We start from the raw sequence: 17,551 nt of genomic DNA on the forward strand, positions 1-17,551 counted from the left end.
GGACCATTGTTCCCTCTGTGCCTCTGATTTTACTCCCATTCTACATGTCCATAGGCTGTTTATGAAGTCAAAATTTTGAGTTTATTTTTCTTTTCAGGATTTAATAGAAAGAGCTGTGATTCATTATGCAAAGACGTGGTTGTAAGGTGTCATGCTTTAAGATTACCCTTAATCTAAAAATGTCCGTGAGAAGAGGCAAGGAAAACCCAAACTACGTTGACAAAATCTCTTCTCCTTAAATGCTGATGGACTGCGGAATTTTTCAGGACTATTTGTCACTTAACAGGAATAAAGATCGTCATGACAAAAGCCTTTTCTGGGACTTCACCTCCAGCGTTTCCCACCTTCTCTGAAGTTTATTCTTAGGTGAATGTTGTTATTTTCTGTTCTTTGGTTATGATTTTCTCTAACATAAATGTTATAACTTTTAGGTGCCTGGATAATGCAGCTTAGTTCTAACTTTCTTTTTCTTTTAATCCATGATGTTCAATGCAGTCATGATGAATTCCTCAAGCTCTGAGGGTTTATGTTTTTTCTTATCATCAGTAGTTGGACACATTCTTCCTGTAGATTCTGGTGATGTCTAAGCCTCTAACTAGCATCTTCATTGATGTGTAAGCTTAGGAACAGATACTCCTAAAGACTTGGGTCACCACAAAGGAACCTAACCATTGAAGCACATGACATTGGGAAATACTTCACTGTCTCATCTCGTTTGACTTTATTTCCCTACTCAGGTTGTTCCAAAAGGCTGAGCAACTGGGAGAGGCCAGAACTGGTTCCTGATTTCCCCAATGGAGTTATGCATGGCTCACCTTGGGACTTGTAGGATGATGTGGCTGAGATGCCAGCTAGTCCACACTTCTGCCTCTGAGGAAGACAACACCCAGGTCCTCATCTGGCCTGCCTGAGCATAGGTCTGTGTGAGTAGCACACTAGCTGGAAGGAGACTAGAAGCAAGCCTTGAGTGTCAGCTCTGGAGACCTAGGCCTCAAGCCAAAATGGGTTACATAACTAGTTAACTGTTGGCCTTCTGAGACTGGGGTGTCCGGTGTTTCTATATAGGCATTTTCCCCATCTCCTGCAATGTGAGAGAACACAGAGAACTCTAAGCAGAAACAATTCAAGCCAGAAATTTACTTTTCCATGTACTTTATAGGCAGCATCAAGAACATGCAAAGTTGTTTTTGAATAAACTCATTTTAGCTTTCAGTTTTTTAGTTGAAAATAAATGTTTTCTTACCATCTATTCTGAACAACTTTTTGTCTCCTTCCAGATACTCCTCCACTTCCTCACCTTTTGAACTCTATATATTCCTTCTCTTTTACCTCAGAAAATAAGCAGAATAAATAAATATGTAAATAAATAATAAATAAAACATCAAAACAAAATTAATAAACAGAATAAAAAACAAAAGATAAGCCCCAAGAAACCAGCACACACACACACACACACACACAAACAAACATAAAAACTCAGAATCACAGACCTAGTTTAAACAAAAATTAAATAAACTAAAAAATATATTTAAACACAATGAAACTAAATATCTCCAAAAATGTCACTGAGTTCTTTTTGTCCTTTTCATCTACTGCTAGGCATGCAGCTTGCCCTTAAGTGTGATTTTTTTATATCAAGTGATAATTCATTAGAGAAAACTAATTTTTCCTTTGCTAATTGATGACATTTGGAGATAGATTCTGTGAGAGGACAGGGGACTCCTGTCTCTGAGGTTCAAAGCGTTCATCACCACCCCTCAAATGGCAGTGGTAGTGACAATGTCTTAAACAGAAGGACTCTAACCAGGTAACTGAAAAAAAATGTTATTAGGTAAGCAGAAGCCTAAATTCTGCATTCCTCAGCAATCTCCTAAGGCAGATTTCCATTGACCCCAAACCTCACTTTATCTGTGTTCAATGGTCTCATACTTTGGTCAAGGGCATCTAGTCCTAGTGAACACCCTGTGTCATCTCAGAACCCAGACCCTGCTGAGTGTCATATAAATCTACATGGTCGTCCACCAGTTAGCTTCTTTCTCCCCCATCTCCCTGAGAGAAAACCTTGGCAGTTTGATCCTTAATAAACCTCTTTCTGCCCATGGAGTGGTCTCATTCAGTGATCTCACTGCTTCCTCGCTGACAGTATCTACTACACATCTCAGCACTGAAAAACATTTGGCTTGAACCTCCAGAGACCTTTTTCATGAAGCCACTTTCTGTGAGTTCATGTGTGTTTCAGCCATGTTGACTCTGGAATAGATGGTTTCTTTTTCATCTCCCATCCCCACTGTCTTTTACATTGTTTCTTCCTCCTCTTCTGCAGAGCTCCCTGACCCATGAAAGGAGGGGTTTGGTGAAACTCTCTCACTTAGGCCTGAGTATTCAAAAGCCTCTGGCTCTCAGTACACTGTCGTAGTGTAGGTCTCTGTATCAGTTCCTATCTCCTGCCAGAAGACGTTTCTCTAAGGAAATCAATCATCTGTGGCTATAGCGTATTGACCAAAGGAGTCATTTAGCTGCAATATTCCATTAGTAATACAGCAGTATTTGATATTTCCCTCTATCCATGAACAATCTAATGCCTGGCTCTTAGTCAGCCTAGCAGTATGAAGCATGGGATCACTTCCATGTTGTCATCCTTAAATCTCACCAGATAACCCTGGTTTATTTCCTCAATGCATATGCCACTGTTCCACCAAAGCATTTCACAAGCAGGTCACCACCGTAGATTGGAAGGTATGTACCTGACGGGTGTTTACCATTCTCCCCTGTAGCCTGCAGATCACCCCCACCACCATGAGTAATAGCCATAGGGGGAAAGATTCCACTTTGGCACCAGCAAGGCTTCTCCGTGTTCAGTGAAACATGGAGGTATGGTCTTAGGTAATACAGCCTTACCATCAGTTTGTAAAAAGGAACAGATAGGCTTAGCAACCACCTGAGATCTTTGTGGCTTTCCATGGGAACACTTAAGCAAAGAACTAAGTTATATGTAACCCATTTCTGTCACTGATAGTTTGACATATCTTCTTGGAGCTCTGTCTCCCTCAGTATTTTGTGACTTGGAATATATATTGGAAGCTTCTACTCAATAAGTTTCCACATGCCCCCTCAAATAGACCACATGTACACTGAACCCCATGTATTCTCTACCATAAATTCTCATGCTCATAGACTGAAAGAATTAATGTTGAAAATGGTAGGCTTTAATGTTTTTTACAAACCTACTTAATTTTGGATTCTTTAATGCCTATTCCCCTTTCTGCCCTACCTCCCCTAAGGCATCAGAGAGAAGAGGTTAATGTGCAGAGGAGAAGCAGCCCTTTTTAGACTCAGTTCCTTGGAGCGATTCCTCTCCTCATCATCAGGATTCCAGAAGACCTGTGAAACAGTAAACCAGACATTCAGCAAAAGGGACCACTACCACAGCAGCTGGAAACCTGGAGCATCAAAGTGTTTTCTGTGTGCCTTTTCTCTCTTCTGCATCTGAAAGCAGAGCCATGAGCAGCCGAATGATGCAAAGCAATGCGAAACGCCAAAAGCCAAGCCTCTGGTTTCATCTTGTCTCAGAGTGAAACCTGGGATGTTTATCAGCTGGCATAGGCCATGCCCTTGCAAGAGGCGGTTCCTCTTCCAGCAGACAAACACCATGTGTCCTCTCACAAGTCGCCTCACATCTCACACTTGGGATCAAAATGAAAACATCACTACAAAAAAGAAATCACTACAGAAAATGCCCATTCCAACAAAAGCTATTTACTAATTCAATGCAACCTCAATCAGAGTTCCCCTCTCATTTACACAGAAATTGAATATTTTAAAGTGTCCTATAATTTATAGGACCCCACAGAAGACCCCATATAGCCACAACAATCCTGAGGAGAAAGACCCTGACTGGGTGGCCACTCAATATCCTCATACACATTACAGAATCATAGTAATCAAAATATTGTAGTGGCACAAAAACATAAACATAGAACAATGGCACAAAAAACAAAGCAAAAAAAAAAAATGGGTACACTTAACTTCATCAATTTACCACATGACAAAGAAGCTAAAGACATAACCTGGAGGAAAAAATGGTGCTGGGAAAACAGGATGTCCTGTGCAGAAAAAGAAAATGAGAACTATATATTTCACCTTGAAGAAAAAAATGAATTCTAAATCAGAGACTGAAATGGGAAACATGAAACACTGAGAAGACAGGGGAAAAATCTAGTACTGTACCTGATATAGCTGTAGAAAGGTCATACTGAATACAAGACCATTTGCACAAGGATCAAGGCCCACAATTGACAGCAGGGATTTCGTAAAACTAAAAATCTTCTGTATAGCTGAGGAAGCAATTCCCTGGGTAAAGCCAAAGCACAAAGAATGAGAAACAAGCTTTTCCAAATCTACATCTGACAGAGGATTGCTATCCACAATATATAAGCAATTCAACACACAAAGGATAAAAGAAATAATTACTGTCTACTTGGAAAATGGTCTTTGGACTTGAACAGAGAGTTCTCAAAAGATAAAAGGTAAAGAAAAGAAAGGAAAAGAAAAGAAAAAGAAATTAAAAACATGCTAAGAAATATCTCAAAAAACCATGTTCATCACTCTACATGTTAGAGATATGAAATGAAAACAATGTAAAGATTTCATCTTACACCAGTCAGAATGGCAAAGATCAACAAAACAATAGCAACAACTCTAGAGGCAGGAGGAGGAAAACAAGACCCCATTTACTGTTGACGTGACTGCAAACTAGTACCACAGAACTCTGCTCAGCCATGTTCTCTGCAGCTTCATTCACAGTAACTAGTGTACTGGCTGGTTTTGGGTCAAATTGACACAAGCTCGAGCCAACAGAGAGGAAGGAGCCTCAGCTGAGGAAATGTCTCCATCAGACCCAGCTGTAAGACATTAGGGATCAGAGTGGGAGGGCCCAGTTGACGGTGGGTGCTGCTATCCTAGGGCTGGTGGTCAGAGTTCATAAGAAACCAGGCTGAGCAAGGCAGAGGAAACAAGCCAGTAAGCAGCAAATGTCCACAGCTTCTGCATCAGCTGCTGACTCCGGAATCCTGCCCTTGTGAGTTCCTGATCTGACATCCTTCAATAATGAACTGTAGTGTGGACGTGTCAGCCAAACAAACCATGTTCTCCACAGCTAGCGTTCTGCTCATGGTGTTCCACCGAAACATTAGAAACTCTAAGGCACTAAGGAACGGAAACAAACTAAATTTCCTTGAACCATTAAGCAGATAGGTTTTTTTTTTTAAGTTTCACTATAAAATGCTGTTCTGCTGGGGAAAAAATGATACCAAGTACTTCTGAGTTTAAAGGATGAAAGTAGGAAAAAATCATACTGAGGAAGGTAAGCCAGACCCAGAAAGGCAAAGGCCGCAAATTCTATCTCATCTGAGGCTCCTTACTCCAGACTCTCATGTGAGAGCACGTGTCCTGGAGTAAATCTATAAACCAGGAACGTCAGAGGAGAGCATTGCAGGGTTCAGTGTTGGGGGAGCAATAGAGGCGGGAATAGAAGTGTGCAACTTATATCAGGCAAATGGAGAAAAATTGGGGACCTTAATTAAAGAAGAGGGGGGAGGTTAAAGGGAAGACAGAGGGAGGATGGTAAAATAACAGTAAGGATTCCAGAATAACTGTTAAGACTCCTAATATTGGCTAATTATTGAAACAACCTGTAGCACGTGTTGATATCTATATCAAATGAAAGTTTCTCATGTGGGCTGACAGTGAGCCCTCCAAGGGCATAGCATCACCTAAAAACAAGCAGTGCCAGGCATGAGAGCCTGTGCTTGTAGCTGCTGTTCACTGTAGTCCCCAGTCACACAGGCCATGTCACTAACCTCGCTTTCCCCACACAGATGGAAGGTGAAGTCCTATTACTATTGACAGGGACCATGGGCAACTGAACTGGAACGGACTTGAATGCCACCTCATGGAGTCCCAGTGCTCATGATGCACAAAGGCCCCACGCAAGCTTCCAAAGGATAGAAGCAACCACGAGTCCTCTGGTTCCTATGCTCAGAATAATGAATGACACCACAACCTCAGGTTTGAAGTAGTGCCATGTGTGGCTTGAGTTTCTCTAACGTTGCTATTAGCAATTAACAGCCCTTCAGCATGAGGAATATGTTGCCTGGCACTGAAACCTAGACACTGACTCAGGCCTAGTGAGGTCATGAATCCTGGTGGAAGTTTTACAGCAATCAGAATAACCCACAACTACACTCCAAATATTTGTGGCTAGGTATGGTCTCTCAAACCATTAAGAAAAGTTCTCTCCAATATAGACAGAGACCATCAGAGAAGAATCACAGCCAATCCAAATGCAGATTGCGAAGACAAGTCCCACCTCACACACATACATAAAGGCTCCAGCAGTTGTGAAGGCTCTACTATGATTATACAGTAGTGGATGAAAAGTTGTAGCAATCGGAAGTCAGGGGTTTGCTATGAGAATGTGCCTTCCAGTAACATCATAGACTGTACCCATAATGTCTCACCAGCATGGCTGCCTAAACATGAACTGAACACGCACAGCAATAATCAGTCAAAGTGGACAGAGAGAAGCTCATGAGGCCTCGACACTACAGAACGAACTACAGGCAACTAAGGAATGCTGAGAGTGAGACACACTCTTCCCTCTGGAAAAGCACACCAATGAGTTATCCAATACCAAACGGCCAGCTATGAAAATATGCAGGCAACATTATATTGGCTAAGAAGTTTGTATTTAGGAATGTGTGTGTGTGTGTGTGTGTGTGTGTGTGTGTGTGTGTGTGTGTGTGTGTAACTGTTAATTATATGCACGGAACAACAATTACTAAAATAGGAGGGTGACATGTATTTAAAAAGATCAAGAATAGGTATGTTGTAGAGGGTGGAAGGAAAAATGGGAATCAGAAGATGATGTAATGAAAAGAAAAATGGGAATCAGAAGATCATGTAATGAAAAGAAAGACAGTCTGCTACTTTGTACTCTAATTTTTAAAATTATCAGAAAACCTGTTTACTATGATCCTGTGGTTTCAGGGATTCAAGGATGGTTGAGAAATTGCCAATCAGTAAGGGCAATAGCATACCACAGAGACACCTGCAGGCTGATATATATCATTGCAATATGGATAACACCCACCATATTGAGCCTACCTAGATGTCCATCATGTGTTGACAAAGAAAATGTGCTATGCGTGTACAAAAGAATTATGTTCAGTCCTGAATAAAATAAGGTATAGACTGATTATATTAAGTTAAAAACGTTAGACACACAAAGACAAGTGTTACACATTTCCTCTCCTATGTGGAATTTAGATTGAAATACATGTGCACATGCATGAAGATGAAATATGCATTATACTTCTCTCAAATAAAATTTTCTGTCAATTCCATGGTGATTTCCACCACATATAATTTAATGTTGAAGTTTTGTTCATTTCATTTTTATTTATATATTATTGGGAAACTGTGCTTTTTTATAAATTGTTCAAATAGCAAGTGGTGAGTTCTCAGCAGTATTCACAGTGTGTAAAATGCTTCTTGTGGCACACAACTATAAATTTTTTTCAAGAATAGTTTATCATTACATCTAATGAAGTTTATTGTGCTTCAGTTACATTTACCAATGTGTTTTCACTGGCATAAGGTCTTTCCCACATACATTTACAAGTGTGTAAATAAACTTGAAGCTGGAAGTTGTTAGAGCAACTTACTACATTTTTAGGGACTGTGCCTGTATGGAAATGACAACAGGAAAATGATAATAAAGTTTCCTTCCTACTAATAAAGAGGGACAGATTTAGAAACCCGAGAAGGCTACAAGATCAAAGTCAAATTTGTCTTAGCACTACTACGGTGACTTGTTTCAAAGCAAAACTCAGACTCAGGGAATAGGCAGGTAGAAAGGCTTGCAAGCATTTCACTCTCCACAAATGAGTTCATCGTCTGGCAGGATTTCAGTAGCCACTAACAGAGGGGAAGAATCAAACCATCGCCAATGATCAGCTGTGCAGACATTCCCATAGTATAACACAGCAGTTCGAGCAGCAAATTGACCTGATGGAAACAATGTAAGTTTCTGCATGTCTAGGTCACAACTTTGTTAACAGGAGAAAAACAAAAACATGAAGAGGAGCATCCTTACTAGTGCCAGGGGTTGGCTCTCTTCCATGGGGTGGGTCTTGGTTTGGCCCAGACATTGGTAGGACCATCCCTCAATCTCTAATCTATCTGTTGAATCTTTATCCCTGCATGTCTTGTAAGCAAGGTAAGCTGTGGTTCCAAGTTTTGTGGGTGGGTTGCTGTTCTCTTCCCTCCTCTCCAGCTTATCACAGAGAGGCCATCACCCACAGGTTCTCTTTTTTCTGTAGGCCTTCTGTCCTCTGACCCCCATTCTCCCTGGGTCTGATTGCAGACAGGAGTCTATCAATTGCATGAGAGAGGTTCCTCCCAGCAGCAGTTTGAAAAAGATGCTGAGACTCACATCCAAACATCAGGCAAAGCATAAGGAGTCTAGTGGAAAATGGGGCGGGGAAAGGGGGGGATAGTGAGGATAAAAGGATAAAAAACACAAAAGAAAACAAGGAAAGAGGATGAACTCAGCCCCAATTTTACTTCATGAGAGGAGGGAGGGGGCTACACAGCCTGTAAAGTGAATAAACAATGACAAAAGAAAAAAACATGAGGTGGAAATAGAAATGACTGACTGGTGTGCTGACTTCCTTTAAGTGTTGAGTCTTCATCCTCCTAACAGGCATCTGATAGTGAACATTGGTCTTCAACACACTTGACACTGGGTTTTGCCCGGGTCTTATAATTGCTAGGAGCTATTGTCATTTTCAGTCTCCACATCAACTGTGCTGTGAAAAACATGATTGAAGTTCTCACAGATGCAGTGGAGCACTTGCTGTGAAGACCTAGGAAGCACACACATATCCAAAGGAGGACATTAGGTCTGAGTGCCACTCTCCATGCAGGGAAAGAAGACTAAGGGATCAAGATAAGGATGATGCCGAGAGGGGAACAAACAAGAGTCTTCTCTGCAGTGCTTCTCAAAGCTGTTTTTATTTGTGAAAAAGAGAAAAAGAGGCATAGTCAGCTGATTAGACAGCAGAACATTTCCCATAATATTCCATCATTTCAGAGGCAGGACAGAGCGGGAAGCAGGGGAGACAGAGCATCACACATGGATGAGTCTTCTAAGCATGTGTTCCTCCTCTATCACTTGTCTGCTGTCTTCCTCAGCCAGGTCAGCAGCAGCCCCCAGACTGCTGGCTACTGCCACAGCAGCCACTGCTGCCACCACTGCTGCCACAGCAGCCACTGCTGCCACTACTGCTGCCACAACAGCCACTGCTGCCACCACTGCTACAGCACCCAGAGCTGTGACGATGGCGACGCAGAGATCTGCGGGGCCTGTGGTGGCTCAGGCAGCAGCCACCACCCCCAGAGCTGCAGCCGCCCCCAGAGCTGGAGCCACAGCAGCCCCCAGAGCTGGAGCCACAGCAGCCCCCAGAGCCCAGGCTACAGCAGGAAGATGCAGGGGGACACTTAGGGGGACACTTAGGGGGACACTTTGGAGGGCACTTTGGGGTCTGGCACTTGGGAGGGCATTTAGGGGTGCACTTGGGAGGGGGCTGGCACTGCTGCTGGTTCTGTTGGCAGGACATCTTCACTGTGGCTGGTCAGGAGCTGTGAGAGAGACACATACATGTCAGATACAAGATACTGTGGCCACCTGGAACTTCCTGGACCCCAGAAACGTCACTGATTATCGTAGAAACACCATCTTCAGCCATCTCATTTATGATATATCATATGGTCCCATCCTGTTCCTCACGTCTTTGGAACATCAGACACCCCTGCACCTGGCATACTGCTACCTGGGGTCCAGCGGCACTGCATGGATATCTAGGGACATTTAGAAAGATCTGCTATTCTTAGTCCTCACACATGTGCCACTGTGTGGATTATTTCACAGAAAAATAATTGTAAAGGAAAAAAACTATCAGTACTTGAATGTGATTTTGGTTTAAAGTCAGTCTTTCAAAGGCCCTTCTGTCACGCGTAGAGCATATGGTCAGCCCCTGACAGAAAAATGTACAAACCCTGTTCAGACCTGCCCTGGGAGCACTAGCCTCTTTGTGAGGACAGAGTTCAGATGTATACAAATTATCATCTGCTCAGCTAAGGGTGGCAACTTAGTGTCATACTTGTGCTGTCCTCTTGGTCAGAGAAATCAGTGGACAGACCTCAGAAGCAGGGATCTCTTTCTTTCCCATGACAAAGTGATAAATAATCTGTTGACCAGTCCTAACTCTAAGTCTTGATTCGCAGGTAAGAGAGGAAACAAGCTTTCAAAAACCAACACCCCCATGGAGACCTGTCCAGATGCACAGTGCTCTGTGCTTGAGTATCCTGGACAAAGAGGTCCTATACACTGCAGGACCTTTATTCTATCCAGACATAAAACATACCTAGAGCTTTCCAGTGTCTCTCAGAACCAAGGCTGTGGCTTGTGTCTGTCCAGGCTGCCGTTGCCTTACTCCTCACACTTCACCATGTTCTATGATCTACCCGTATGTCCAAGGCTGAGGGATCCATCCTCTCTGTCTCCTGTCCAGCTATAGTCTGCCAAGAGTTCTGGTAAATAGTCTGTTCTTCCCTCCAGTGCCCACTTACCAGGATGATGGGCAGCACAAGATGCTTGGGTATCTCAGGCGGTGAGTGGATGGAAATGTCCTGTCCCTCAGTCCTTTTATGCTGAGCCTGGGTTCTGCCCCAGCCAGTGAGACAGTGCCTGCATATGGGTGGCCCTGCCTCCTGACACCCACAGGGTCTTGTGACTGGTGATGAGCAGTTATACCTCACCAGCCTTCCTCCTTGCAGCCCAGTAACTCTACATCTACTTTAGAGCCTGGCTCAGGCATGTGGGGAGGAAGTGGATTCCTGGATCCGTAGGCCTGGCATTCCTACAGAGGACCTGCTTTAGGCCCAACCATTTCTCCATCCTCCTCCTTTTCTACTGGTTCTTACTGTGATGTGTGCACCTTGTAGTCCATCTTGAGCTAGTAAGAAGTCTTTTGCATGTCGGCTTGCATCCATGCAGATTCCCAGCCTATGTGGGTGCACGTCAGACATCTTCAACAGTAAAACCTGTATGATGGATCTGGATCAACACACAGAAATGTTGAGGCACGTTTCTGATAGTCTATTTAGCCTGTGATTTTTCCCATTTTAACTGTTACAAAAGAATATTAAGGAGAATGTGTCCTGTACATGGATATGTGAAAATGAATGAAATTTCACAACACACTTAAAGGTGTCTCACAGAAGTGGAACATCATCACAAAGTCTTTACAACAGACATATGGGCAAAGTGCTATATATGGAGTGAGAAATGTGCTGTTTAAGCAAGGCAGTTGAGAGATGGCTCATTGGCGAGGAAAGCTTACTTCTCTTGTAGAGGATCTGAGTTTGGTTCTAAATGGTTCTGTTCACAACCAGCAATAAGCGCAGCTTCAAGGCGTCAAATGTCCTCTTCTTAACTCCAAAGTTACACTCACACATTCAAACAAACATGCACACTCATACACACACACACACACACTGACTCAAATAGAAGCATAGACACAGACAAAGACAACACACACACATACAGCACACACACAAACAGACAACACACATAAACTCAGATAACATATACATATACACACAGAGAAAGAGACTAACACAAACAATACATACACACACACACACACACAGTCTCACACACACACACAGTCTCACACACACACACAGTCTCACACACACACACACACAGTCTCACACACACACACAGTCTCACACACACACACAGTCTCACACACACACACACAGTCTCACACACACACACAGTCTCACACACACACACAGTCTCACACACACACACAGTCTCACACACACACACAGTCTCACACACACACATGAAAACAAAATTAAAAATAACATTCTTATATCTGAAGACAATCAGTAAGAGAAGATGGAGATATTCAACGAATAATATTTGTGAAAACATCACAAGAAAACACAGAGTTTTGCAAATATAATATGCATTAAAAATTATAAAGCAGTGGTTGTTACCTGAGTAGATTTCTTTATTTTTGTCTGTTTCTTTGCATTTCTCTTGGCATATGTTTTTATATCAGGTATTTTGCAAATTTACATTTAATTCTGTTTTAGGAATATAATACTTTTGTGCTTAATGTTTCAATATTGCTGAGTACTCTGTTGAAGCCAGCACACCTCTCTCATGGGAACTACATACTATATCCCTGGGGAGGTCACAATTGGCACATTAATAAGAAGAAAATGAGGGAAAGGACCCACATGGTGTGGAGGGAATGATGCTCTTCACCTATTAAAAACAACCCGCAACAGACCACATGGTGTGAGGTATTGTCAGTCTATTTCTGCATGGGAGAAAACACGGGTGACCGGGCCATGCAGGATATATTAAAAAGAATCACTTGTTAGTAATTCACAGGAATGCGTTTCAGTGCCCATTGGACCACTGTTCCCTCTGTGCCTCTGATTTTACTCCCATTCTACATGTCCATAGGCTGTTTATGAAGTTAAAATTTTATCTTATTGTTCTTTTCAGGATTTAAAAAAAAATAGTTGTGATTCATTATGCAAAGACATGATTGTAAGGAGTCATGCTTTAAGATTACCCTTAATCTAAAAATGTCCGTGAGAAGAGGCAAGGAAAACCCAAACTATGCTGACAAAATCTCTTCTCCTTAAATGCTGATGGACTCTGGAATTGTTTGGGACTATTTGTCACTTAACAGAAGTAAAGATCCTTATGACATCGGCCTTCTGTGCTACTTCACGTGAAATAATTCCCAGCTGCTCTAAATTTATTTCATCTTAAGTAAATGATGTACTTTCTGTGTTTTGGTTATGATTTCAGCTAAAATATAGGTTATAACCTTTCATGGACATGATAATGCAGTTTGTTTGCAATGCTTCCTTTCCCTTCAATCCATGATGTTTAATGCAGTCATGATGAATTCCTTAACCTTTCTTAGGCTTTGAGTTTTCTTACCTTCAGTAGTTGGACACATTCTTCCTGTAGATTCTGGTGATGTCTAAGTCTCTAACTAGCATCTTCATTGATGTGTAAGCTTAGGAACAGATGCTCCTAAAGACTTGGGTCACCACAAAGGAATCTAACCATTGAGGCACATGACATTGAAAATACTTCACTGTCTCATCTCGTTTGACTTTATTTCCCTATTCAGGTTGTTCCAAAAGGCTGAGCAATGGGGAGAGGCCAGAACTGATTCCTGATTTCCCCAATGGAGTTATGCATGGCTCACCTTGGGACTTGTAGGATGATGTGGCTGAGATGCCAGCTAGTGCACACTTCTACCTCTGAGGAAGACAACACCCAGGTCTTCATCTGGCCTGCCTGAGCATAGGTCTGTGTGAGTAGTACACTAGCTGCAAAAAGACTAGAAGCAAGCCTTGAGTGTCAGCTTTGGAGACTTAGGCCTCAAGCCAATATGGGTTACATAACTAGTTAACTGTCGACATTCTGAGATTGGGGTGTCAGGTGTTTCTATAAAGGTATTTTCCTATCTCCTTAATGTGAGAGAGCACCGAGAATGCTAAACAGAAACAATTCAAGTCAGAAATGTCCTTTTCTGTGTACTTCAAAGGCAGAATCGAGAACATGCAAAGCTAGTTTTTTTTTTCAGACAAAGCACATTTTATTTATTTTTTAAAATACATTTATTTTATTACACATGTATAAAACAAAATACATACATCAGGAAGAACCATGTGACAATTATGAGTTCTATAAATGTTACATTCATACCCAGATCAAGCCAATGGTCAGAACATTCTCCACAGTTGAGTGGAGAGTGGGATATGACTTTCTCACGTACTCTGGTGCCTCACATTTGACCATGTCTCCTGGAGGGGAGTCCTGGTGGCACTCAGAGGAAGGACAGCAGGTTACCAAGAAGAGACTTGATACCCTATGAGCATATACAGGGGAAGGTAATCCCCCTCAGGAGCAGTCATAGGGGAGGGGAATAAGGAGAAAATGGGAGGGAGGGAAGAATGGGAGGATACAAGGGATGGGAGAACCATTGAGATGTAACAAGAATAAATTAATAAAAAAAAGAAAAGAAAAGAAAATGTTACCTTCATGGTGGTTTCGCTATTTGTATTTGTGTAGCTTGAAGTAAACGTCTTTCCTGTGTTGTTGGATCTAAATTTCTGAATGAGATTCAATATCCTATCTCAACTCTAATAACTTAACTTCTTTATCTTGATCTAAAACTATCTTATCCCATAACCAACTAAAGGTGATTGTAAAACTATGCTATCTGGCCTTCAGTGCCCCTCAGAGACTTGAGAAGGAATAAAACTTAAATTCCTGAGTGAACCAGCAGTAGGGGTTAGCAGTTTCCAAAATGTACAAATTGGCTTAGACAGTTTATGGCTTGAACAGTCACCCGATACTCTCTATGACATTGGAGCCTCATCTTCGGCTTCTGGCCCAGTCATTGTTATAGAATTTAGTATATTGATATGAAACATAGGCATGTCAAGACTTATCAGATCTTAGCACAAGAATATATATCCTAAATCTAACAGACAGATATGACTCTATCAATAGATGAGGTAAAATAGTTGAATAAAGTCTTCAAAAGCCTCAGAGACACACAAAATATGACATTTAAAGTTGTTTTTATAATCCTAAATTTCTTGGATAGCAAGTTAACTCCTGTCAACACCCAGCCGACTTCAAAGAAGATGATGAGCATCAAAGAGCCTCCTTATGGAGATGGCTTCAAAGGTGGCAAACCAGCCATTGGGCAAAGTGTCCTTGTTCCTGCCTCAAACAGAATTCTGCCTAAAAATGGGCAGCTTAGATGCAGGCAGAGTCGACAGCTGCGCTATGCCAAGACAGGGTAAGCAAGTCCTCAATGTTCCTGCCTTGTGAATAAGTCTGGCAGAGATATTGGACAAAGCTGGTTTTGAATGAATTTGTTTTAGGTTTCAAGTTTTTTTAGTTGAAAATAAATGTTTTCTTAAAATACACTCTGAACAGATTTTCCTCTTCTTTCATCTCCTTCCAGATACTCCTCCACTTCCTCAGCTTTTGAACTCTATATATTCTTTCTCTTTCCCCTCAGAAAATAGGCAGAGTAAACAAATATGTAAGTAAATAATAAATAAAACATCAAAACAACATTAGCAAACAGAATAAAAAACAAAAGAAAAAACCAAGACCAGCACACACACACACACACACACACACACACACACACGCACACAGACACACACACACAGACACACACACACACGCATGCACGCACGCACACACGCACACACGCACGCATGCGCACACACACACATATAAAAACATTAGCAAACAGAATTAAAAAAACAAAAGAAAAAACCAAGACCAGCACACACACACACACACACACACACACACACACACACACACACACACACACACACACAAATATAATAACTCAGAATCGCAAACAAACCAAGTTTTAACAAAAGTTTATTGAACTAAAAAATATAATTAAAAATACTATGAAGCTAAATATCTCCAAAAATGTCACTGAGTTCTTTTTGTCCTTTTCATCTACTGCTAGATTGCCCTTAAGTGTGGTTTTTATATCAAGTGATAATTCATTAGAGAAAACTAATGTTTCCTTTGCTAATGAATGCCATTTGGAGATAGATTCTGAGAGAGGACAAGGCACTCCTGTCTCTTAGGTTCAAAGTGGAACACATCACCTCTCAAATGGCAGTGCTAGTGACAATGTCTTAAATAGAAGGACTCTAACCAGGTAACTGAAAAAAAAGTTATTAGGTAAATAGAAGCCTAAATTCTGCATTCCTCAGCAATCTCCTAAGGCAGATTTCCATTGAACCCAAACCTTACTTTATCTGTGTTCAATGGTCTTATACTTCAGTCCAGGGCATCTAGTCCTGGTCAGTGTAAACACCCTGTGTCATCTCAGAACCCCAACCCTGCTGAGTGTCATATAAGTCTACATGGTTGTCTGTCAGTTAGCTTCTTTCTCCCCGACCTCCCAGAGAGAAAGCCTTGGCCGTTTGATCCTTAATAACCTCATTCCACCCATGGAGTGGTCTCATTCAGTGATCTCACTGCTTTCTCGCTGACAGGACCTACAGTCTGAGCTGAATGGTCTTCCTTCTAACGGGTGTTTAATAGTGAGCATTTGCCTTCAACGTCTTTGAACTTGAAAAATCGTGAGGCTATATCATTGTGAAGAGTGATTGTTCTTTCTAAGTTTTCACATGAACTTTACTATTAAAAAGACCAAGGACGTTCTTAGAGATGTTTTACTGCATTTAGAAGGAAGTCATAGGAAACACATACATGTGTAAAGGCGGACAATATCTCTGAGTGTCACACTGATTGTAGGGAAGAGTACTAAGGGATGAGGATGAGGAAGACGCTGAGAGAAAAATAATCAAGAGTCTTCTCAGGAATGGTGGGTGGGCTTTTTTATTATTATTACTTGTAACAAAGAGACAAATGGACACTGTAATCTGGTGAGGAGAATGCAGAACATATCCCTACAGATATCAGTGCCTCAGAGGGCAGGGCGAGGAGAAGAGCAGGAGGAGATAGAGCAGAAAGAATTGATGAGTCTTCTGAGCATGTGTTCCTCCTCTATCACTTGTCTGCTGTCTTCCTCAGCCAGGTCAGCAGCAGTCCCCAGACTGCTGGCTACTGCCACAGCAGCCACTGCTGCCACCACTGCTGCCACAGCAGCCACTGCTGCCACCACTGCTACAGCACCCAGAGCTGTGACGATGGCGACGCAGAGATCTGCGGGGCCTGTGGTGGCTCAGGCAGCAGCCACCACCCCCAGAGCTGCAGCCGCCCCCAGAGCTGGAGCCACAGCAGCCCCCAGAACCCAGGCTACAGCAGGAAGATGCAGGGGGACACTTAGGGGGACACTTTGGGGTCTGGCACTTGGGAGGGCACTTGGGGGTGCACTTGGGAGGAGGCTGGCACTGCTGCTGGTTCTGTTGGCAGGACATCTTCACTGTGGCTGGTCAGGAGCTGTGAGAGAGACACACACATGTCAGATACAAGATACTGTGGCCACCTGGAACTTCCTGGACCCCAGAAACGTCACTGATTATCGTAGAAACACCATCTTCAGCCATCTCATTTATGATATATCATATGGTCCCATCCTGTTCCTCACGTCTTTGGAACATCAGACACCCCTGCATCCGGCATACTGCTACCTGGGGTCCAGCGGCACTGCATGGATATCTAGGGACATTTAGAAAGATCTGCTATTCTTAATCTTCACACATGTGCCACTGTGTGGATTATTTCACAGAAAAATAATTGTAAAGGAAAAAAAACTGTTAGTACTTGACTGTGATTTTGGCTTAAGGCCAGTATTTCAAAGGACCTTCTATCACACTAAGGGGGTATGATCAGACCCTGACAGAAAAATGGTCTGTTCAGACC

General features: G+C 42.2%; 1 protein-coding gene across 2 annotated transcripts in view; it reads left to right on the top strand.

Annotated features, from left to right (window-relative positions):
* The window catches only part of LOC127199505 (keratin-associated protein 9-3-like), a 37,540-nt gene extending 20,629 nt beyond the window's left edge, over positions 1-16,911 (top strand). For both annotated transcript variants that reach the window (XR_007831939.1, XR_007831940.1), the window contains exon 2: positions 16,764-16,911. The gene's annotated coding sequence lies outside the window, so the exon portion shown is untranslated. The remainder of the gene's footprint in view (positions 1-16,763) is intronic.
* The last annotated feature ends 640 nt before the right edge of the window (positions 16,912-17,551 follow it).

Source organism: Acomys russatus, chromosome 15 (genome assembly GCF_903995435.1).
Source record: "Acomys russatus chromosome 15, mAcoRus1.1, whole genome shotgun sequence".
In the NCBI taxonomy this organism is placed as follows: Eukaryota; Metazoa; Chordata; class Mammalia; order Rodentia; family Muridae; genus Acomys; species Acomys russatus.